The sequence below is a fragment of the Pseudophryne corroboree genome, chromosome 1 (genome assembly GCF_028390025.1).
Source record: "Pseudophryne corroboree isolate aPseCor3 chromosome 1, aPseCor3.hap2, whole genome shotgun sequence".
Taxonomy (NCBI): domain Eukaryota; kingdom Metazoa; phylum Chordata; class Amphibia; order Anura; family Myobatrachidae; genus Pseudophryne; species Pseudophryne corroboree.
The window spans coordinates 1,027,625,951-1,027,649,887 of record NC_086444.1 but is presented as its reverse complement, the minus strand read 5'-3'; the positions used below and the strand labels follow the sequence as shown (position 1 = coordinate 1,027,649,887).

Genomic DNA, 23,937 nt, shown 5'->3' with positions numbered 1-23,937 from the left:
AACTGCCAAGAATACGAGACAGCACCTTCTGGCGTAGCTTCTAGCCCTACCACTAGGCACTCAGGGCGTGATTCAGAGCTGATCGTAGATGTGGTAATTTAGCACATCTACGATCAGTTACTCAGACATGCGGGGGGACGCCCAGCACAGGGCTAGTCCGCCCCGCATGTCAGGCCCTACCCTTTCGCATCTCACTGTGCTTCACTAGGGGACGCACTCCCCAAAGAGCTTCAGACTGCGATCGCTGCCATTGCAGCAATCGGGTCTGAATTAGGCCCTCAGATGTCTACGTATCCAAATTGCAATTTCCATTAATTATATTACATTCTGGACAAGTGAATGTTAATCTTTAAAAAAAAATTGGTGGGGGGGGGGTTTTCAATCTTTTTATCTCTAATTTCCTGTCACATTAGAGCTGTTATACTACTTCCACTGTATTATGTTCATAAGTATAATTTGTAATTGTATTTTAAAGGAATTTAATATTTTTATTAGTATATATTTGCAAGGAGACTACACTGTTTTCGTATTTTGTTTTGTTTGTAATTTTGGAAACATGCAATAAAAATGATTTGACTGTAATGCAGGGTACACACTAGACAAGGTGTGTACCCAGCAATGCTGTCAGCGACAGGACCCGGCAGTTGGGCAGGCATTGGCAAGTGCATACACACTTGCCAATGCCGCCAACTACAAATGGTGGGGGCAGCTTGGCCCTTGCTGACGATATCGCCTGTCGAACATGCATGCACGGACGATGGGCAGAAGAGCGCATCGTCAGCTACATAGTGCATACACATTGGACGATATCGTGAACGATGTATCCGAATCGGGCTCATCAGACAAGATATTGTCTAGTGTGTACGCATCTTTTAAATAGTTTTGGAACCTGCACCATCTTTGGTGATGTAATACTCATCCAGAAGAAAATTACTTTGCTCATGATACCACCAGGGATACCACTAATTACAGTACAGACAGCAAGGGATATATTCAGGGGCACTGGAATGTTTTGAGGTTGGAGGGGTTGTAGTAAAAATGACATTTTGGCGCTCCCCCCAAACCTCCCCACCTCCCCCAGTGCGGGTGGGCGGCGCTTACCTCAAGGCGACTCCTGCTGTACAATCAATGTGCTGCTGCTGCCTGCTAAGCCCCGTGTCCTCCTACCCGTCTCTTCACTGATGCATTACTAAGAGGTGGCGGCGATGTCCCAGCAGGCTCAGCATGGCCACGCCTCCCTCCTAGTAATGCATCAGTGAAGAGCCGCCTCATGCGGCATAGCAGGCAGCAGCAGCACATTGATTTTACAGGAGGAGTTGCCCGCGAGGATCCAGGGGTAATTGCTCCCCTAACCCGCGCCTCCATCTCGTTTGGGGGGTGCATGCTGCCCCCTTGCCCCCCCCTCCCCGTTCCGACGCCTATGGATATATTTAAAAGGACGATTTTCATCTATTTCTATTGTTTTTAAATAGATGAAAATCAATCTAAATCGGTGTTGTTTCCATTTACCAACATTTAAAGATGAATATAAAAAACATTATGTTAGTTATTGTGTGTTTTAGCCCTGGAAACACAACAACGTGTCTTGTGATACTAGGACACACAGCACAGGATATTTGTGGTTGGAAATTAGAATAATCATCTGTTGATTCTGATTCCATAAATATCACACGCTTATCTTCCATGACTGGCCAGGCATTTTCAGCTATGAGTTCATATTGTGTGATTCATTTTTAACCGATGTAAGTGTCCCAGAGCAATCGTATCTACTGATTTTTTATGTTAACTACTCAAATGAGTTTTCTCTAACGTCCTAGTGGATGCTGGGGACTCCGTAAGGACCATGGGGAATAGCGGCTCCGCAGGAGACTGGGCACAGCTAAGAAAGAATTAGGACTACCTGGTGTGCACTGGCTCTTCCCACTATGACCCTCCTCCAGACTTCAGTTAGAATCCTGTGCCCGGCCGAGCTGGATGCACACTAGGGGCTCTCCTGAGCTCCTAGAAAGAAAGTATATGTTAGGTTTTTTATTTTACAGTGAGATCTGCTGGCAACAGACTCACTGCAGCGAGGGACTAAGGGGAGAAGAAGCGAACCTACCTAACTGGTGGTAGCTTGGGCTTCTTAGGCTACTGGACACCATTAGCTCCAGAGGGATCGACCGCATGGAACCGGCCATTGGTGTTCGGTCCCGGAGCCGCGCCGCCGGCCCCCTTACAGAGCCAGAAGCAAGAAGAAATCCGGAAAATTGGCGGCAGAAGACATCAGTCTTCACCAAGGTAGCGCACAGCACTGCAGCTGTGCGCCATTGCTCCTCATACACACTTCACACTCCGGTCACTGAGGGTGCAGGGCGCTGGGGGGGGGGGGCGCCCTGAGAAGCAATAAATACACCTTGGCTGGCAAATATATCACAATATATAGCCCCAGAGGCTATATATGTGATAAATACCCCTGCCAGAATCCAGCGGGAGAAAAGTCCGCGAAAAAGGGGCGGAGCTATCTCCCTCAGCACACTGGCACCATTTTCTCTTCACAGTGCACCTGGAAGACAGCTCCCCAGGCTCTCCCCTGTAGTTTTCAGGCTCAAAGGGTTAAAAAGAGAGGGGGGGCACAAAATGTAGGTGCAATATTGTTATACAAGCAGCTATTGGGGGAAAAATCACTCAGTTATAGTGTTAATCCCTGCATTATATAGCGCTCTGGTGTGTGCTGGCATACTCTCTCTCTGTCTCCCCAAAGGACTTTGTGGGGTCCTGTCCTCAGTCAGAGCATTCCCTGTGTGTGTGCTGTGTGTCGGTACGGCTGTGTCGACATGTGGGATGAGGAAGGTTACGTGGAGGTGGAGCAGAGGCCGATAAATGGGATGTCGTCCCCTGTGGGGCCGACAACAGAGTGGATGGATAGGTGGAAGGTATTAAACGACAATGTCAACTCCTTACAAGGCTGGATGACGTAAAACAGCTGTGGGACAGCCGGCTTCTCAGCCCGCGCCTGCCCAGGCGTCTCAAAGGCCATCAGGGGCTCAAAAAAGCGCCCGTTACCTCAGATGGCAGACACAGATGTCGACACGGAGTCTGACTCCAGTGTCGACGAGATTGAGACATATACACAATCCACTAGGAACATCCGTTACATGATCTCGGCAATAAAAAATGTGTTACGCATTTCTGACATGAACCCAAGTACCACATAAAAGGGGTTTTATTTTTGGGGAGAAAAAGCAGCCAGTATTTTGTTCCCCCATCAGATGAATGAATGAAGTGTGTAAAGTAGCGTGGGTTCCCCCAATAAGAAACTGGTAATTTCTAAAAAGTTACTGATGGCGTGCCCTTTCCCGCCAGAGGATAGGTCACGTTGGGAGATATCCCTTAGGGTGGATAAGGCGCTCACACGTTTGTCAAAAAAGGTGGCACTGCCGTCTTAGGATACGGCCACCTTGAAGGAGCCTGCAGATAAAAAGCAGGAGACTATCCTGAAGTCTGTATATACACACTCAGGTTATATACTGAGACCTGCAATCGCCTCAGCATAAATAGTGCTGCTGCAGCGTGGTCTGATACCCTGTCAGATAATATTAATACTCTAGGACAGGGAAAATAGTTTGCTAACATAGAGCATATTAAAGACGTTGTCTTATATATAAAGGATGCACAGAGGGATATTTGCCGGCTGGCATCCAGAATTAATGCAATGTCCATTCTGCCAGGAGGGTATTAGAAACCCGGCAGTGGACAGGTGATGCTGCCTATAAAAGGCACATGGAGATTCTGCCTTATAAGTGTGAGGAATTGTTGGGGATGGTCTCTGGGACCTCGTATCCACAGCAACAGCTGGGAAGAAAATTTTTTTTACCTCAGGTTTCCTCACAGCCTAAGAAAGCACCGTATTATCAGGTACAGTCCTTTCGGCTTCAGAAAAGCAAGCGGGTCAAAGGCGCTTCCTTTCTGCACAGAGACAAGGGAAGAAGGAAAAAGCTGCACCAGCAGCCAGTTCCCAGGATCAAAAATCTTCCCCCGCTTCCTCTGAGTCCACCGCTTGACGTTGAGGCTCCACAGGTGGAGACAGGTGCGGTAGGGGCGCGTCTCGGGAACTTCAGGGACCAGTGGGTTTGCCCACAGGTGGATCCCTAGGTTCTGCAAATAGTATCACAGGGATACAGGCTGGAGTTCGAGGCGACTCCCCCTCGCCGTTACCTCACCTCAGCCTTGCCTGCTGCCCTCGGAGAAAGGTAGTACTCGCGGCAATTCACAAGCTGCACTTCCAGCAGGTGAAATCTAGGTACCCCTCCTTCAACAAGGCCGGGGTTACTATTCCAAAATGTTGTGGTACCGAAACCAGACGGTTCGGTGAGACCCATTCTAAAATTGAAAGCCTTGAACACTTATATACGAATGTTCAAGTTCGAAATGGAATCGCTCAGGGCGATTATTGCAAGCCTGGATGGTATCACTGGACATCAAGGATGCTTACCTGCATGTCCCTATTTACCCTTTTCACCAGGAGTACCTCAAAATTGTGGTACAGGATTGTCATTACCAATTCCAGACGTTGCCGTTGGTCTGTCCCCGGCACCGAGGTATTTACCAAGGTAATGGCCGAAATAATTATCCCGTACTTGGACGATCTCCTTATAAAGGCGAGGTCCAGGGAGCAGTTGTTCGGCGGAGTAGCACTATCTCGGGAAGTGCTACAACAGCACGGCTGAATTCTGAATATTCCAAAGTCGCAGCTGGTTCCTACGATGCGTCTACTGTTCCTGAATATGGTTCTGGACACAGAACAGGATAAAAAGGGTGTCTCCCGGAGGAGAAGTCCAAGGAGTTGTCGTCTCTAGACAGAGACCTCCTAATACGTATACAGGTGTCGGTGCATCAATGCACGCGAGCCCTGGGAAGGATGGTAGCTTCTTACGAAGAAATTCCATTCGCCAGGTCCCATTCAAGGATTTTCCAGTGGGATCTGTTGGACATGTGGTCCGGGTCGCATCTTCAGATGCATCGGCGGATAACCCTGTCTCCAAGGGCCAGGGTGTCGTTGTTGTGGTGGCTGCAGAGTGCTCATCTTCTAGGGGGCCGCAGATTCGGCATACAGGACTGGGTCCTGGTGACCACGGATGCCAGCCTTCGAGGCTGGGGGGCAGTCACACAGGGAAGAAACTTCCAAGGCTATGGAAAAGTCAGGAGACTTCCCTACACATAAATATTCTGGAACTAAGGGCCATTTACAATGCCCTAAGTCAGGCTAGACCCCTGCTTCAACACCGGCCGGTGCTGATCCAGTCAGACAACATCACGGCGGTCGCTCATGTACACAACAGGGCGGCACAAGAAGCAGGATGGCGATGGCAGAAGCCACAAGGATTCTCCGATGGGCGGAAAATCATGTGTTAGCACTGTCTGCAGTGTTCATTCCCAGAGTGGACAACTGAGAAGCAGACCTTCTCAGAAGACACGACCTCCACCCGGGAGAGTGGGGACTTCATCCAGAAGTCTTCCAAATGATTGTACACCGTTGGGAAAGGCCACAGGTGGACATGATGGCGTCCCGCCTCAACTAAAAGTTACAAAGATATTGCGCCAGGTCAAGGACCCTCAGGCGATAGCTGTGGACGCTCTGGTAACACCGTGGGTGTACCAGTCGGTGTATGTGTTCCCTTCTCTGCCTCTCTTACCCAGGGTAATGAGAATAATAAGAAGGAGAGGAGTAAGAACTATACTCATTGTTCCGGGTTGGCCAAGAAGAGCTTGGTAACCAGAACTCCAAGAAATGATCTCAGAGGACCTATGGCCTCTGCCGCTCAGACAGGACCTGCTGCAGCAGGGGGCCTGTCTGTTTCAAGACGTACCGCGGCTGCGTTGACGGCATGGCGGTTGAACGCCGGATCCTGAAGGAAAAGGGAATTCCGGAGGAAGTTATCCCTACGCTATTTAAAGCTAGGAAAGAAGTGAACGCTAACCATTATCACCACATAGGGCGGAAATATGTTGCGTACTGTGAGGCCAGGAAGGCCCCAAAGGAGAAATTTCAGCTAGGTCGATTTCTGCACTTCCTACAGTTAGAGGTGACTATGGGCCTTCAATTGGGTTCCATTAAGGTCCAGATTTCGGCTCTATCGATTTTCTTCCAAAATGGAACTGGCTTCACTGCCTGAAATTCAGACATTTGTCAAGGGAGTGCTGCATATTCAGCCTCCTTTTGTGCCTCCAGTGGCACCGTGGGACCTCAACGTGGTGTTGGGTTTCCTAAAGTCACATTGGTTTGAGCCACTCAAAACCGTGGATTTAAAATATCTCACGTGGAAAGTGGTCATGCTTTTGGCCTTGGCTTCGGCAAGGCGGGTGGCAGAATGGGCGGCTTTGTCATGCAAAAGCCCCTATTTGATTTTCCATATGGATAGGGCAGAATTGAGGACTAGTCCCCAGTTTCTTCCTAAGGTGGTATCAGCTTTTCACTTGAACCAACCTATCGTGGTGCCTGCGGCTACTAGGGACTTGGAGGACTCCAAGTTACTGGACGTAGTCAGGGCCTTGAATATTTATGTTTCCAGGACGGCTGGAGTCAGGAAGACTGACTCGCTATTTATCCTGTATGCACCAAACAAGATGGGTGCTCCTGCTTCAAAAGCAGACTATTGCTCGCTGGATTTGTAGCACAATTCAGCTTGCGCATTCTGTGGCTGGCCTGCCGCAGCCTAAATCTGTAAAAGCCCATTCCACGAGGAAAGTGGGCTCTTCTTGGGCGGCTGCCCGAGGGGTCTCGGCTTTACAACTTTGCCGAGCTGCTACTTGGTCAGGGGCAAACACGTTTGCAAAATTCTACAAATTTGATACCCTGGCTGAGGAGGACCTTGAGTTCTCTCATTCGGTGCTGCAGAGTCATCCGCACTCTCCCGCCCGTTTGGGAGCTTTGGTATAATCCCCATGGTCCTTACGGAGTCCCCAGCATCCACTAGGACGTTAGAGAAAATAAGATTTTACTCACCGGTAAATCTATTTCTCGTAGTCCGTAGTGGATGCTGGGCGCCCGTCCCAAGTGCGGACTGTCTGCAATACTTGTATATAGTTATTGTTAACTAAAAGGGTTATTGTTGAGCCATTGAGGCTCTGTTATGTTCATACTGTTAACTGGGTATAATATCACGAGTTATACGGTGTGATTGGTGTGGCTGGTATGAGTCTTACCCGGGATTCAAAATCCTTTCCTTATTGTGTCAGCTCTTCCGGGCACAGTATTGTTACTGAAGTCTGGAGGAGGGTCATAGTGGGAGGAGCCAGTGCACACCAGGTAGTCCTAATTCTTTCTTAGCTGTGCCCAGTCTCCTGCGGAGCCGCTATTCCCCATGGTCCTTACGGAGTCCCCAGCATCCACTACGGACTACGAGAAATAGATTTACCGGTGAGTAAAATCTTATTATACCTCTGATGAAGTCTCTGTGAGAGACGAAACGTGTTGGGTTATCAGTCTTGTTGTGATGTGATAACAGTCTACAATCTTAGAAGGAGGAGTTTGTGAAAGAAATATCTGTACACTTGCTCTTATGTGGACCACAACTGGATGCTAGTGGTGGATGAAACTTTTACGAACATTTATACCATTACAGTTTCAGATTTTTTTTTTATACATTTTAATAAATTTGTATATTGGAACCTACTGATTGCCTTTTTAAATAAGATTATATTTGGACATTGTGTCACTCTATTGTATAATTAGGAGTGTTATAACAGCCCCAAGGTGCCAATTTCACTATTGCTGTATATATATATATATATATATATGTATATATATATATATATATATACAGGTTGAGTATCCCTTATCCAAAATGCTTGAGACCAGAAGTATTTTGGATATCGGATCTTTCCGTATTTTGGAATAATTGCATACCATAATGAGATATCATGGCGATGGGACCTAAGTCTAAGCACACAATTCATTTATGTTTCATATACACCTTATATACACAGCCTGAAGGTCTCATAATACAATATTTTTAATAACTGTGTGTATTAAACAAAGTTTGCATACATTGAGCAATCAGAAAGCAAAGGTTTCACTATCTCACTCTCACTCAAAATAGTCCGTATTTCAGAATAGTTCGTATTTCGGAATATTTGGATATGGGATACTCAACCTGTGTGTGTGTATATATATATATATATATATATATATATATATATATGACCAAATAATCCCTGCACTCTCACACAGCTCTGCCAGCCATTGGGGTGCCAATCAGAGTCCGACCCACTCAAAGGTGGGACCCATAGTACAATACAGGATGAACCACGAAAGTGGAACAGATAGCACTCACCAGATTCCAAAAAGAGTTTCAGCAAAAAGAATATTTAATATTAATGGTAATCTCACAATTCAGAGGTAATGTCCATATCCATCCGACGTTTCGGTCCAAACCAGGACCTTTGTCAAGGATTCACAGCATAGTCAATACATCAGCATCACAGCAAAAAGTCAGCATAATAGGTGTACTGGAGTCCAGTACACCTATTGTGCTGAATTGTGAGATTACCATTAATATTAAATATTCTTTTTGCTGAAACTCTTTTTGGAATCTGGTGAGTGCTATCTGTTCCACTTTCGTGGTTCATCCTGTATTATATATATATATATATATATATATTCTAATAAAATCTTTGTGGAGAACTTAAAATACATGTTCTTCACCTAATTCACTTGTTAGAAAAACAAAAAACATTTTCGGAGTTGTTTTCGGGTAAAAAAAATTGCCAGTTAAGTGATTAACAAAATTCAAAACAGCAATAACATTAAATATGCTGAAAATTGGTGGCTTGTAAAAGCCACTGCTTACTAAACTTTCCTTGTAACCTTTAAACTACATATTTGAATTTCTCTAGAATCAATATCCTAGGGCAGTGGTTCCCAAACATTCTTGAATCATGACTATCAGTATTTTTTCACTACACCTCTAGGACAAAATTTTCCTATTGAGATATTTAGAGAGAAAAAATTATAAAGTAAATTGTGTCTACCTGTCATCCTTAGGGTCAGTTATATGTTAGTGAACAGCGCTGAGCTTAGGGATGGCCATCGACCATCGATGATTCAAAATCAATGGTTTATGGCCGATGTAGCATACTTTTGCCATTGATGGGGGAGACCCAGATGGTTTCCTTCCAATTTTTTTTTTCTTACCAGGTGTCGGGACAAGGAGCATAGCTCCGTCCCTTGACACCCACAAAGCCCCACCCTATGTGCTGATTGGCCCATTGGGCCAGACAGTGAAAGATCAGGGATGACCATTGGTTGTGGAAAACATCGTTGTTCATCTACTGCACAGGTTCTCAAACTCAGTCCTCAGGACCCCACATGGTTCATGTTTTGCGGGTCACCTGTAGATTTTTAAACTGTGACAGATGGTTATACACAGTGCACTTGCCTGGTGACATGGAAAACGTGAACCGTGTGGGATCCTGAGGACCGAGTTTGAGAACCACTGATCTACTGCACAGCTGGCAGCCATTGATGGTTACTTGTTAAATCACTATCGATAGTAACCATCGATGATGAACACACCAATCCCTAGTTGAGCTAGTCCCTAGTCTGTCCACATATTTTATGATTGGCAGCCACCAGCACTGGTAGCACCTATTACATTAACCATAAATAATTTTATTTGGTCTTGGACCAACAACCCGTGACACCCCTTCAAGTGCCCCTCTGCACCCAGTTTGGGAACCACTGTCACAGTGTTGAGATACAAACATGATATTGCCATACTTACCTACTTTGCTGCCTCCTCCTCCGGGAGGAGGCAGCGTTGTAGGTGAATGGGGGCGTGGCCGGCAGCAGGATGGGTGGTTCAGGGGCGTGGCCGGCAGCAGGATGGGCGGTCCAGGGGCGTTGCATCAGGGACGCGTCATCGTGACTCCACCCCCCGCTGTGCTGTGCCGAGAAACAAGGCGCTGCATAGCGAGGGGCGGAGCTACGATGACGCGATTCAGCGCGAATCGCGTCATCGGACCCCCTCGGCCCGCCTACTTGTTCACTGCTGCGGGCGGCCGAGGGGGAAAGCGGGAGGCTTGCCCACCTTTCTGGGGGGCCGGGAGGATCACCCGATTTTCGGGAGCCTCCCGCCATTCCGGGAGGGTAGGCAAGTATGGATATTGCCATTTTGTTTAGAACACGTAGCAATGATCATAATTATGAAAAGATCAAATAACGGGATGTACTAAAAGGATGATCACAGAAAGGGATGATCGGGATGATTACATGCAGTTCACCTCCAAGACACTAGATGTCAGAATTTACTTAATTTAAAGATTAACAAACAAAAAAACATCATATAACATCAAATTTTATGTAAGTCAGGCCCGAAAAATGACTTATAATATCTTTATAAATTTGCAGTAAAAAGTACATTATCCCACATTTATTATATAGTATAATATATGTACACATACACATACCATTGCATAAGGTGTTAAAGTACACTTAATTTCTGTTTTATAAACTGCATAAAAATCGATTAAAATTTACATTGGATGACCGCGTGATAATCACATTTCCGTATACCTGGGACTGTTTTCTATGCGTTTCCAGTGGGATGATGGCTATATCTTTTTTATTTACGTGGGATGATCACGTTTTTAGCGCAGATATACATACCCGGGACTGTTATCTATGCGTTTCCAGTGGGATGATGGCTATATCTTTTTTATTTACGTGGGATGATCATGTTTTTAGCGCAGATATACATACCTGGGACTGTTTTCTATGCGTTTCCAGTGGGGTGATGGCTATATCTTTTGTATTTACGTGGGATGATCGCGTTTTTAGCGCAGATATACATACCTGGGACAGTTTTCTATGCGTTTCCAGTGGGATGATGGCTATATCTTTTTTATTTACGTGGGATGATCACATTTTTAGCGCAGATAGACATACCTGGGACAGTTTTCTATGCGTTTCCAGTGGGGTGATGGCTATATCTTTTTTATTTACGTGGGATGATCACGTTTTTAGCGCAGATATACATACCTGGGACTGTTTTTTATGCGTTTCCGTTGGGATGATGGCTATATCTTTTTTATTTACGTGGGATGTGAAAGGATTGCCCCTATATTCTTTAACCCTCGATGTGATGGCCTCTTAGACGTCTGTGAGTGTAAACCTTCATGCTATGAGTTACATGCACAACACAAGCAGTAAAGATTCACACTGCTTTATTATGAGGTTAACAAAAGTATAAAAGACAATGCATATGGGTGTAACTGACATTTTGTTACACTCTCATTGGCTCGTTAGTAGTTACCAGGCAGAATTGATAAGGCGGATGTCCATATATGGGTTTTCTACAAGTTTCTCAAAACATTTAACAAAGTCTGTAACACAGGATATTTGGTACCACACAAAAATAGAAATAACAGGTTTGATCTGGTATGGGACTGTCCTTGAAAAGCAGACACATACAAGCCTGGTATTGTATGAGCAGATAAAGGTACCCGACACAGGGTAGTACGTATCTATGCAAACACATAACAGTTCATATAGCATGTTTTAACCCTTCATTAGGGAAGTAGAAATATTCACTTTTACACTGTAACTATTATAAGGAAATTGATCATATAAAAAGTAATATTTACAAAGCACAGAAGAGTTAACCCTTCAGGATGATCACGTTTTTAGCGCAGATACACATACCTGGGACTGTTTTCTATGCGTTTCCAGTGGGATGATGGCTATATCTTTTGTATTTACGTGGGATGATCACGTTTTTAGCGCAGATATATATACCTGGGACTGTTTTCTATTCGTTTCCAGTGGGATGATGGCTATATCTTTTTTTATTTACGTGGGATGATCACGTTTTTAGCGCAGATATACATACCTGGGACTGTTTTCTATGCGTTTCCAGTGGGATGATGGCTATATCTTTTTTATTTACGTGGGATGATCACGTTTTTAGCGCAGATATACATACCTGGGACTGTTTTCTATGCGTTTCCAGTGGGATGATGGCTATATCTTTTTTATTTACGTGGGATGATAACGTTTTAGCGCAGATATACATACCTGGGACTGTTTTCTATGCATTTCCAGTGGGATGATGGCTATATCTTTTTTATTTACGTGGGATGATCACATTTTTAGCGCAGATATACATACCTGGGACTGTTTTCAATACGTTTCCAGTGGGATGATGGCTATATCTTTTTTATTTACGTGGGATGATCACGTTTTTAGAGCAGATACACATACCTGGGACTGTTTTTTATGCGTTTCCGTTGGGATGATGGCTATATCTTTTTTATTTACGTGGGATGATCACGTTTTTAGCGCAGATATACATACCTGGGACTGTTTTCTATGCGTTGCCAGTGGGATGATGGCTATATCTTTTGTATTTACGTGGGATGATCACGTTTTTAGCGCAGATATACATACCTGGGACTGTTTTCTATGCGTTTCCAGTGGGATGATGGCTATATCTTTTTTATTTACGTGGGATGATCACGTTTTTAGCGCAGATATACATACCTGGGACTGTTTTCTATGCGTTTCCAGTGGGATGATGTCTATATCTTTTTTATTTACGTGGGATGATCACGTTTTTAGCGCAGATATACATACCTGGGACTGTTTTCTATGCGTTTCCAGTGGGATGATGGCTATATCTTTTTTATTTACGTGGGATGATCACGTTTTTAGCGCAGATATACATACCTGGGACTGTTTTCTATGCGTTTCCAGTGGGATGATTGCTATATCTTTTTTATTTACGTGGGATGATCACGTTTTTAGCGCAGATAGACATACCTGGGACAGTTTTCTATGCGTTTCCAGTGGGATGATGGCTATATCTTTTGTATTTACGTGGGATGATCACGTTTTTAGCGCAGATATATATACCTGGGACTGTTTTCTATGCGTTTCCAGTGGGATGATGGCTATATCTTTTTTATTTACGTGGGATGATCACGTTTTTAGGGCAGATATACATACCTGGGACTGTTTTCTATGCGTTTCCGTTGGGATGATGGCTATATCTTTTTTATTTACGTGGGATGATCACGTTTTTAGCGCAGATACACATACCTGGGACTGTTTTCTATGCGTTTCCAGTGGGATGATGGCTATATCTTTTGTATTTACGTGGGATGATCACGTTTTTAGCGCAGATATATATACCTGGGACTGTTTTCTATTCGTTTCCAGTGGGATGATGGCTATATCTTTTTTATTTACGTGGGATGATCACGTTTTTAGCGCAGATATACATACCTGGGACTGTTTTCTATGCGTTTCCAGTGGGATGATGGCTATATCTTTTTTATTTACGTGGGATGATCATGTTTTTAGCGCAGATATACATACCTGGGACTGTTTTCTATGCGTTTCCAGTGGGATGATGGCTATATCTTTTTTATTTACGTGGGATGATAACGTTTTAGCGCAGATATACATACCTGGGACTGTTTTCTATGCGTTTCCAGTGGGATGATGGCTATATCTTTTTTATTTACGTGGGATGATCACGTTTTTAGCGCAGATATACATACCTGGGACTGTTTTCTATGCATTTCCAGTGGGATGATGGCTATATCTTTTTTATTTACGTGGGATGATCACATTTTTAGCGCAGATATACATACCTGGGACTGTTTTCTATGCGTTTCCAGTGGGATGATGGCTATATCTTTTTTATTTACGTGGGATGATCACGTTTTTAGAGCAGATATACATACCTGGGACTGTTTTTTATGCGTTTCCGTTGGGATGATGGCTATATCTTTTTTATTTACGTGGGATGATCACGTTTTTAGCGCAGATATACATACCTGGGACTGTTTTCTATGCGTTGCCAGTGGGATGATGGCTATATCTTTTGTATTTACGTGGGATGATCACGTTTTTAGCGCAGATATACATACCTGGGACTGTTTTCTATGCGTTTCCAGTGGGATGATGGCTATATCTTTTTTATTTACGTGGAATGATCACGTTTTTAGCGCAGATATACATACCAGGGACTGTTTTCTATGCGTTTCCGGTGGGATGATGGCTATATCTTTTGTATTTACGTGGGATGATCACGTTTTTAGCGCAGATATACATACCTGGGACTGTTTTCTATGCGTTTCCAGTGGGATGATGGGTATATCTTTTTTATTTACGTGGGATGATCACATTTTTAGCGCAGATATACATACCTGGGACTGTTTTCTATGCGTTTCCAGTGGGATGATGGCTATATCTTTTTTATTTACGTGGGATGATCACGTTTTTAGCGCAGATATACATACCTGGGACTGTTTTTATGCGTTTCCAGTGGGATGATGGCTATATCTTTTTTATTTACGTGGGATGATCACGTTTTTAGAGCAGATATACATACCTGGGACTGTTTTTTGTGCGTTTCCGTTGGGATGATGGCTATATCTTTTTTATTTACGTGGGATGATCACGTTTTTAGCGCAGATACACATACCTGGGACTGTTTTCTATGCGTTTCCAGTGGGATGATGGCTATATCTTTTTTATTTACGTGGGATGATCACGTTTTTAGCGCAGATATATGTACCTGGGACTGTTTTCTATGCGTTTCCAGTGGGATGATGGCTATATCTTTTGTATTTACGTGGGATGATCACGTTTTTAGCGCAGATATATGTACCTGGGACTGTTTTCTATGCGTTTCCAGTGGGATGATGGCTATATCTTTTTTATTTACGTGGGATGATCACGTTTTTAGCGCAGATATACATACCTGGGACTGTTTTTTATGCGTTTCCGTTGGGATGATGGCTATATCTTTTTTATTTACGTGGGATGATCACGTTTTTAGCGCAGATATACATACCTGGGACTGTTTTCTATGCGTTTCCAGTGGGATGATGGCTATATCTTTTTTATTTACGTGGGATGATCACGTTTTTAGCGCAGATATACATACCTGGGACTGTTTTTATGCGTTTCCAGTGGGATGATGGCTATATCTTTTTTATTTACGTGGGATGATCACGTTTTTAGCGCAGATATATATCCCACGTAAATAAAAAAGATATAGCCATCATCCCAACGGAAACGCATAAAAAACAGTCCAAGGTATGTATATCTGTGCTAAAAACGTGATCATCCCACGTAAATAAAAAAGATATAGCCATCATTCCAACGGAAACGCATAGAAAACTGTCCCAGGTATGTATATCTGCGCTAAAAACGTGATCATCCCACGTAAATAAAAAAGATATAGCCATCATCCCACTGGAAACGCATAGAAAACAGTCCCAGGTATGTATATCTGCGCTAAAAACATGATCATCCCATGTAAATACAAAAGATATAGCCATCATCCCACTGGAAACGCATAGAAAACTGTCCCAGGTATGTATATCTGTGCTAAAAACGTGATCATCCCACGTAAATAAAAAAGATATAGCCATCATCCCACTGGAAACGCATAGAAAACAGTCCCAGGTATATATATCTGCGCTAAAAACGTGATCATCCCACGTAAATACAAAAGATTTAGCCATCATCCCACTGGAAACGCATAGAAAACAGTCCCAGGTATGTATATCTGCGCTAAAAACGTGATCATCCCACGTAAATAAAAAAGATATAGCCATCATCCCACTGGAAACGCATAGAAAACAGTCCCAGGTATATATATCTGCGCTAAAAACGTGATCATCCCACGTAAATACAAAAGATATAGCCATCATCCCACCGGAAACGCATAGAAAACTGTCCCAGGTATGTATATCTGCGCTAAAAACGTGATCATCCCACGTAAATACAAAAGATATAGCCATCATCCCACCGGAAATGCATAGAAAACAGTCCCAGGTATGTATATCTGCGCTAAAAACGTGATCATCCCACGTAAATAAAAAAGATATAGCCATCATCCCACTGGAAACGCATAGAAAACAGTCCCAGGTATGTCTATCTGCGCTAAAAACGTGATCATCCCACGTAAATAAAAAAGATATAGCCATCATCCAACTGGAAACGCATAGAAAACTGTCCCAGGTATGTATATCTGCGCTAAAAACGTGATCATCCCACGTAAATACAAAAGATATAGCCATCATCCCACCGGAAACGCATAGAAAACAGTCCCAGGTATGTATATCTGCGCTAAAAACGTGATCATCCCACGTAAATAAAAAAGATATAGCCATCATCCCACCGGAAACGCATAGAAAACAGTCCCAGGTATGTATATCTGCGCTAAAAACGTGATCATCCCACGTAAATAAAAAAGATATAGCCATCATCCCACTGGAAACGCATAGAAAACTGTCCCAGGTATGTATATCTGCGCTAAAAACGTGATCATCCCACGTAAATACCATAGATATAGCCATCATCCCACCGGAAACGCATAGAAAACAGTCCCAGGTATGTATATCTGCGCTAAAAACGTGATCATCCCACGTAAATAAAAAAGATATAGCCATCATCCCACTGGAAACGCATAGAAAACAGTCCCAGGTAGGTATATCTGCGCTAAAAACGTGATCATTCCACGTAAATAAAAAAGATATAGCCATCATCCCACCGGAAACGCATAGAAAACAGTCCCAGGTATGTATATCTGCGCTAAAAACGTGATCATCCCACGTAAATACAAAAGATATAGCCATCATCCCACTGGAAACGCATAGAAAACAGTCCCAGGTATGTATATCTGCGCTAAAAACGTGATCATCCCACGTAAATAAAAAAGATATAGCCATCATCCCACTGGAAACGCATAGAAAACAGTCCCAGGTATGTATATCTGCGCTAAAAACGTGATCATCCCACGTAAATAAAAAAGATATAGCCATCATCCCACTGGAAACGCATAGAAAACAGTCCCAGGTATGTATATCTGCGCTAAAAACGTGATCATCCCACGTAAATAAAAAAGATATAGCCATCATCCCACTGGAAACGCATAGAAAACTGTCCCAGGTATGTATATCTGCGCTAAAAACGTGATCATCCCACGTAAATACAAAAGATATAGCCATCATCCCACCGGAAACGCATAGAAAACAGTCCCAGGTATGTATATCTGCGCTAAAAACGTGATCATCCCACGTAAATAAAAAAGATATAGCCATCATCACACTGGAAACGCATAGAAAACTGTCCCAGGTATGTATAGCTGCGCTAAAAACGTGATCATCCCACGTAAATACCATAGATATAGCCATCATCCCACCGGAAACGCATAGAAAACAGTCCCAGGTATGTATATCTGCGCTAAAAACGTGATCATCCCACGTAAATACAAAAGATATAGCCATCATCCCACTGGAAACGCATAGAAAACAGTCCTAGGTATGTATATCTGCGCTAAAAACGTGATCATCCCACGTAAATAAAAAAGATATAGCCATCATCCCACTGGAAACGCATAGAAAACAGTCCCAGGTATATATATCTGCGCTAAAAACGTGATCATCCCACGTAAATACAAAAGATATAGCCATCATCCCACTGGAAACGCATAGAAAACAGTCCCAGGTATGTATATCTGCGCTAAAAACGTGAGCATCCCACGTAAATAAAGAAGATATAGCCATCATCCCACTGGAAACGCATAGAAAACAGTCCCAGGTATATATATCTGCGCTAAAAACGTGATCATCCCACGTAAATACAAAAGATATAGCCATCATCCCACTGGAAACGCATAGAAAACAGTCCTAGGTATGTATATCTGCGCTAAAAACGTGATCATCCCACGTAAATAAAAAAGATATAGCCATCATCCCACTGGAAACGCATAGAAAACAGTCCCAGGTATATATATCTGCGCTAAAAACGTGATCATCCCACGTAAATACAAAAGATATAGCCATCATCCCACTGGAAACGCATAGAAAACAGTCCCAGGTATGTATATCTGCGCTAAAAACGTGATCATCCCACGTAAATAAAAAAGATATAGCCATCATCCCACTGGAAACGCATAGAAAACAGTCCCAGGTATGTATATCTGCGCTAAAAACGTGATCATCCCACGTAAATAAAAAAGATATAGCCATCATCCCACTGGAAACGCATAGAAAACAGTCCCGGGTATGTATATCTGCGCTAAAAACGTGATCATCCCACGTAAATAAAAAAGATATAGCCATCATCCCACTGGAAACGCATAGAAAACTGTCCCAGGTATGTATATCTGCGCTAAAAACGTGATCATCCCACGTAAATACAAAAGATATAGCCATCATCCCACTGGAAACGCATAGAAAACAGTCCCAGGTATGTATATCTGCGCTAAAAACGTGATCATCCCACGTAAATAAAAAAGATATAGCCATCATCCCACCGGAAACGCATAGAAAACAGTCCCAGGTATGTATATCTGCGCTAAAAACGTGATCATCCCACGTAAATAAAAAAGATATAGCCATCATCCCACTGGAAACGCATAGAAAACTGTCCCAGGTATGTATATCTGCGCTAAAAACGTGATCATCCCACGTAAATACCATAGATATAGCCATCATCCCACCGGAAACGCATAGAAAACAGTCCCAGGTATGTATATCTGCGCTAAAAACGTGATCATCCCACGTAAATACAAAAGATATAGCCATCATCCCACTGGAAACGCATAGAAAACAGTCCTAGGTATGTATATCTGCGCTAAAAACGTGATCATCCCACGTAAATACAAAAGATATAGCCATCATCCCACTGGAAACGCATAGAAAACAGTCCCAGGTATGTATATCTGCGCTAAAAACGTGAGCATCCCACGTAAATAAAGAAGATATAGCCATCATCCCACTGGAAACGCATAGAAAACAGTCCCAGGTATATATATCTGCGCTAAAAACGTGATCATCCCACGTAAATACAAAAGATATAGCCATCATCCCACTGGAAACGCATAGAAAACAGTCCTAGGTATGTATATCTGCGCTAAAAACGTGATCATCCCACGTAAATAAAAAAGATATAGCCATCATCCCACTGGAAACGCATAGAAAACAGTCCCAGGTATATATATCTGCGCTAAAAACGTGATCATCCCACGTAAATACAAAAGATATAGCCATCATCCCACCGGAAACGCATAGAAAACAGTCCCAGGTATGTATATCTGCGCTAAAAACGTGATCATCCCACGTAAATAAAAAAGATATAGCCATCATCCCACTGGAAACGCATAGAAAACTGTCCCAGGTATGTATATCTGCGCTAAAAACGTGATCATCCCACGTAAATAAAAAAGATATAGCCATCATCCCACTGGAAACGCATAGATAACAGTCCCGGGTATGTATATCTGCGCTAAAAACGTGATCATCCCACGTAAATAAAAAAGATATAGCCATCATCCCACTGGAAACGCATAGAAAACTGTCCCAGGTATGAAAATGGTAGAGGGTGCCAGGACTCAATATTGATATTAGGATGCTGGTTTCCTTATTTCATTATATGGCTTTGTTGATATAAACCGATGCAGAAACAATATAAATGCTGTTACTTTTTTTTAACTATGAATATATCATTTAAAAGCTTTATGTGCCTGCTGTAGTTTGTAAATTCTCAGTTGAGGTTAAAAAATATAGTGACATCTAGAGGTGCGAATAGGAACTACAGGCAATCATCCCGATCATCCCTTTCTGTGATCATCCTTTTAGTACATCCTATCAAATAACTCAGTTTATTGTTTCTAAATCTGCCGATTACTTTATTAAATAACTAAATTATATTTACGTGTATAAAGCATGTAACAGATGGCTTGCAGGAACAGCATTAAAACCACCAGGTTGGGCGGCTCCTGCAATCCGCCTGCATGTGTATAAAAAATCTCTGTTTCTGTTTTATTATTATTTAAATAGTCCTTTCGTTTGAATGTGATACCTGTCTGGGGTGTGTATTGCTGATACCGGATCATACGTTCGATGAGGTGGCCGGGAGTTTACCAGATCCTGGACTTTGCACAACTGTGATCATCAATTTGACCCCTGCCTGGCCTCCAACCTGAGCTCAGCCTGAGATCACAGCTATTAGTGCTGAAACACACTACCCGGCTTTTGCCATCCGGGAAAAACCGGAGTGTGTGTTACAGCCCATTAGGGTTTAAACTGTCATTCTGGATACTTTTTTTTCCCACTTTTACTCCCGCCGAACCTGGAAAATAAATGTTACATAAAATGAGCATTCTGAGAATGAGCCCCGTTCTGTTGGCGTGGCCGGCGCCGCGCTACCTGCGTTTCTGTGGGTACTGACGAAGAGTCCCGCCCTCACCCGAGCCGCTCGGCTCTGAGAGCTTCTTGGCGGACGAGATGCGGGTGGTGGGGCCGGATTATTGCACGCTGCGGGAGCGCGCGGCACTCTCTACCCGAGGTCCGGGGACTTTCCCCTAGGCGTACAGTGAGGAACGAGCGCCCTCTGTGCGTGGCCTAGACGTCAGGTCTTCAGGATGCCTACCAATCACCGCTGAGCTCGCCTTCTTTTATGTCCCAAAAACCTGTTCTACTTTTGGCTTATGGCGATTTATTAATAGGCACTGATTCTGTCGAGTTTGTGGTGCATGATGCCTACCCATGACTGTAGTGCACTTCCACTAACCTACACGCATAGGATTCCAATAAATAATACATGTTATATGAGACAGGAAACGTATGCTAATTTATTAAAATTGCAACTCTAAACCCGCCCTCAGGAGAAAGAGTTCATCCTTAACCTAGAAGTCACGTGGGGTAAAAGGATTAATTTCCCAGAATACAAGTCACAGGGGGCGGGGTCAGTGCTGTATCTGTGTGGCAGTCAGTATGTGTATTGTCAGTTATGCTCAGCTGGGCTGTGGATGTAATGTATACAGTATAGTGTGTGAGTGATTGATGATGATCCCCCCACCAGCACCATAATTACAGACATTATACCATAGCACTGCCCACTCACTATATATTGCTAAAGTTTTATTGTATTTATAAGTAGATAATATAGCACCCTCTGTATTGGTTATTACTTGTGCGTGATATACTGTGTACGCCAGGAAATCAGACTGTACATTGCATTTCCTGTATGCCTGCTTAATAGAGGAGGCACAGACTTGTGTTCATGTCTTAGTCATGTAGTCACCCGGTTCTTTTCACAGGCTTTCAATGTGCGAGTTTTGTGTCTGTATTCATATATGAACAAAATATATTGAATTACTGTATATGACCTGCTGTACCCTGCATTAGAGTGTAAATTGGTCTATTTATGAATGTGCAGCAAATCAAGAGATTCGTGGCATGGTTTTACCGTGTAAGTGTTCGCCCCTTTAAAAAAAAAACATCTAAGATTTGCTGGCATCCCGCACTTCTGACGATCTCAGACTCCATTAAATCCCACCGATAGTTTCCAGAACTGGGCACAGTATTCCGGATGAGGCCGTACCAATGACTTATACAGTGGCAGTATTACTTCTTTCTTTATACTGATTTCTCTCGCTATGCAGTCAAGCATCTGACTAGCCTTTCTCATTGCTTTGTTACATTGCTTACCTGCCTTTAAGTCACTTGAAATAGTGACACCTAGGCAGGGGAGTATCTAGGGGTTAGAGCGCCCCTGGCAAAGTAAGGGACTGGCGCCCCCCCAGGGACACAGGGGGGGGAGTTACAGATAGACTGTGGTCAGGTACAATGAGGGGAAATTATAGGGAGGGTGCAGGCAGTGAAACAGGAGGGAATTACATGAAGGATGCGAGCAGGGAAACTGAGGGGTGAATTACAGGGAGGGTGCGGGCAGGGACACTGAGGGGGGAATTACAGGGAGGGTGCGGGCAGGGACACTGAGGGGGGAATTACAGGGAAGGTGCGGGCAGGGACACCGAGGGGGGAATTACAGGGAGAGTGTGGGCAAGGACGGTGAGATAACATATACAGTATAATAGTTCAGATACAGTATCTTTATAGCATTAGTGTACTATTATACGATCTGCACCGAAGAGCAGTCCTGTCTAATTCTCCAGCTTGGAATGACGACAGGTGATTATAAACCATACTTGCCTACTTTTGAAAAAGCATTTCAAGGAGATTGTGAAATTAACATCTATAAGCGCGGACGTGTACTGCTGCATCTGAGAGGCGTGTCATGAAAATGACTTACAACAAAATGTAAATGAGCCCCAAAGTTAGTATACTGTATACACATATAGTGTAAGTGGCCATGAAAAACCTTATTTCTCTGACGTCCTAGTGGATGCTGGGACTCCGTCAGGACCATGGGGATTAGCGGCTCCGCAGGAGACAGGGCACAAAAGTAAAAGCTTTAGGATCAGGTGGTGTGCACTGGCTCCTCCCCCTATGACCCTCCTCCAAGCCTCAGTTAGGTTTTTGTGCCCGTCCGAGCAGGGTGCAATCTAGGTGGCTCTCATAAAGAGCTGCTTAGAGTAAAAGTTTTGATAGGTTTCTTATTTTTAGTGAGTCCTGCTGGCAACAGGCTCACTGCAACGAGGGACCTAGGGGAGAAGGAGTGAACTCACCTGCGTGCAGGATGGATTTGCTTCTTAGGCTACTGGACACTAGCTCCAGAGGGACGATCACAGGTACAGCCTGGATGGGTCACCGGAGCCGCGCCGCCGACCCCCTTGCAGATGCCGAAGTAAGAAGAGGTCCAGAAACCGGCGGCTGAAGGCTTTTCAGTCTTCATGAGGTAGCGCACAGCACTGCAGCTGTGCGCCATTGCGCTCAGGCACACTTCACACCAGCGGTCACTGAGGGTGCAGGGCGCTGGGGGGGGCGCCCTGGGCAGCAATGAGATTACCTTTCTGGCTAAAAAGAATACATCACATATAGTCCCTGAGGCTATATGGATGTATTTCACCCCTGCCAGATCTCAGAAAAACCGGGAGAAGAGCCCGCCGGAATAGGGGGCGGGGCCTATCTCCTCAGCACACAGCGCCATTTTCCCTCACAGAATTGCTGGTGGGAAGGCTCCCAGGCTCTCCCCTGCACTGCACTACAGAAACAGGGTTAAAACAGAGAGGGGGGGCACTTATTTGGCGATATGATTATATATTAAGATGCTATAAGGGAAAACACTTATATAAAGGTTGTCCCTGTATAATTATAGCGTTTTGGTGTGTGCTGGCAAACTCTCCCTCTGTCTCCCCAAAGGGCTAGTGGCGTCCTGTCCTCTATCAGAGCATTCCCTGTGTGTGTGCTGTGTGTCGGTACGTGTGTGTCGACATGTATGAGGACGATGTTGGTGAGGAGGCGGAGCAATTGCCTGTAATGGTGATGTCACTCTCTAGGGAGTCGACACCGGAATGGATGGCTTATTTAAGGAATTACGTGATAATGTCAACACGCTTCAAGGTCGGTTGACGACATGAGACGGCCGGCAAACAAATTAGTACCTGTCCAGGCGTCTCAAACACCGTCAGGGGCTTTAAAACGCCCATTTACCTCAGTCGGTCGACATAGACACGGACACTGACTCCAGTGTCGACGGTGAAGAAACAAACGTATTTTCCTTTAGGGCCACACGTTACATGTTAAGGGCAATGAAGGAGGTGTTACATATTTCTGATACTACAAGTACCACAAAAAAGGGTATTATGTGGGTGTGAAAAAACTACATGTAGTTTTTCCTGAATCAGATAAATTAAATGAAGTGTGTGATGATGCGTGGGTTTCCCCCGATAGAAAATTATTGGCGGTATACCCTTTCCCGCCAGAAGTTAGGGCGCGTTGGGAAACACCCCTTAGGGTGGATAAGGCGCTCACACGCTTATCAAAACAAGTGGCGTTACCGTCTCCAGATACGGCCGCCCTCAAGGAACCAGCTGATAGGAGGCTGGAAAATATCCTAAAAAGTATATACACACATACTGGTGTTATACTGCGACCAGCTATCACCTCAGCCTGGATGTGCAGCGCTGGGGTGGCTTGGTCGGATTCCCTGACTGAAAATATTGATACCCTTGACAGGGACAGTATTTT

The 23,937-nt window shown here is 44.0% G+C and overlaps 1 long non-coding RNA gene across 1 annotated transcript in view; it reads right to left on the bottom strand.

Annotated features, from left to right (window-relative positions):
• The window catches only part of LOC134922745 (uncharacterized), a 91,249-nt gene extending 70,821 nt beyond the window's left edge, over positions 1-20,428 (bottom strand). The window contains exon 1 of the long non-coding RNA XR_010177507.1: positions 19,865-20,428. This is a non-coding gene — a long non-coding RNA (uncharacterized LOC134922745). The remainder of the gene's footprint in view (positions 1-19,864) is intronic.
• Positions 20,429-23,937: the final 3,509 nt, after the last annotated feature.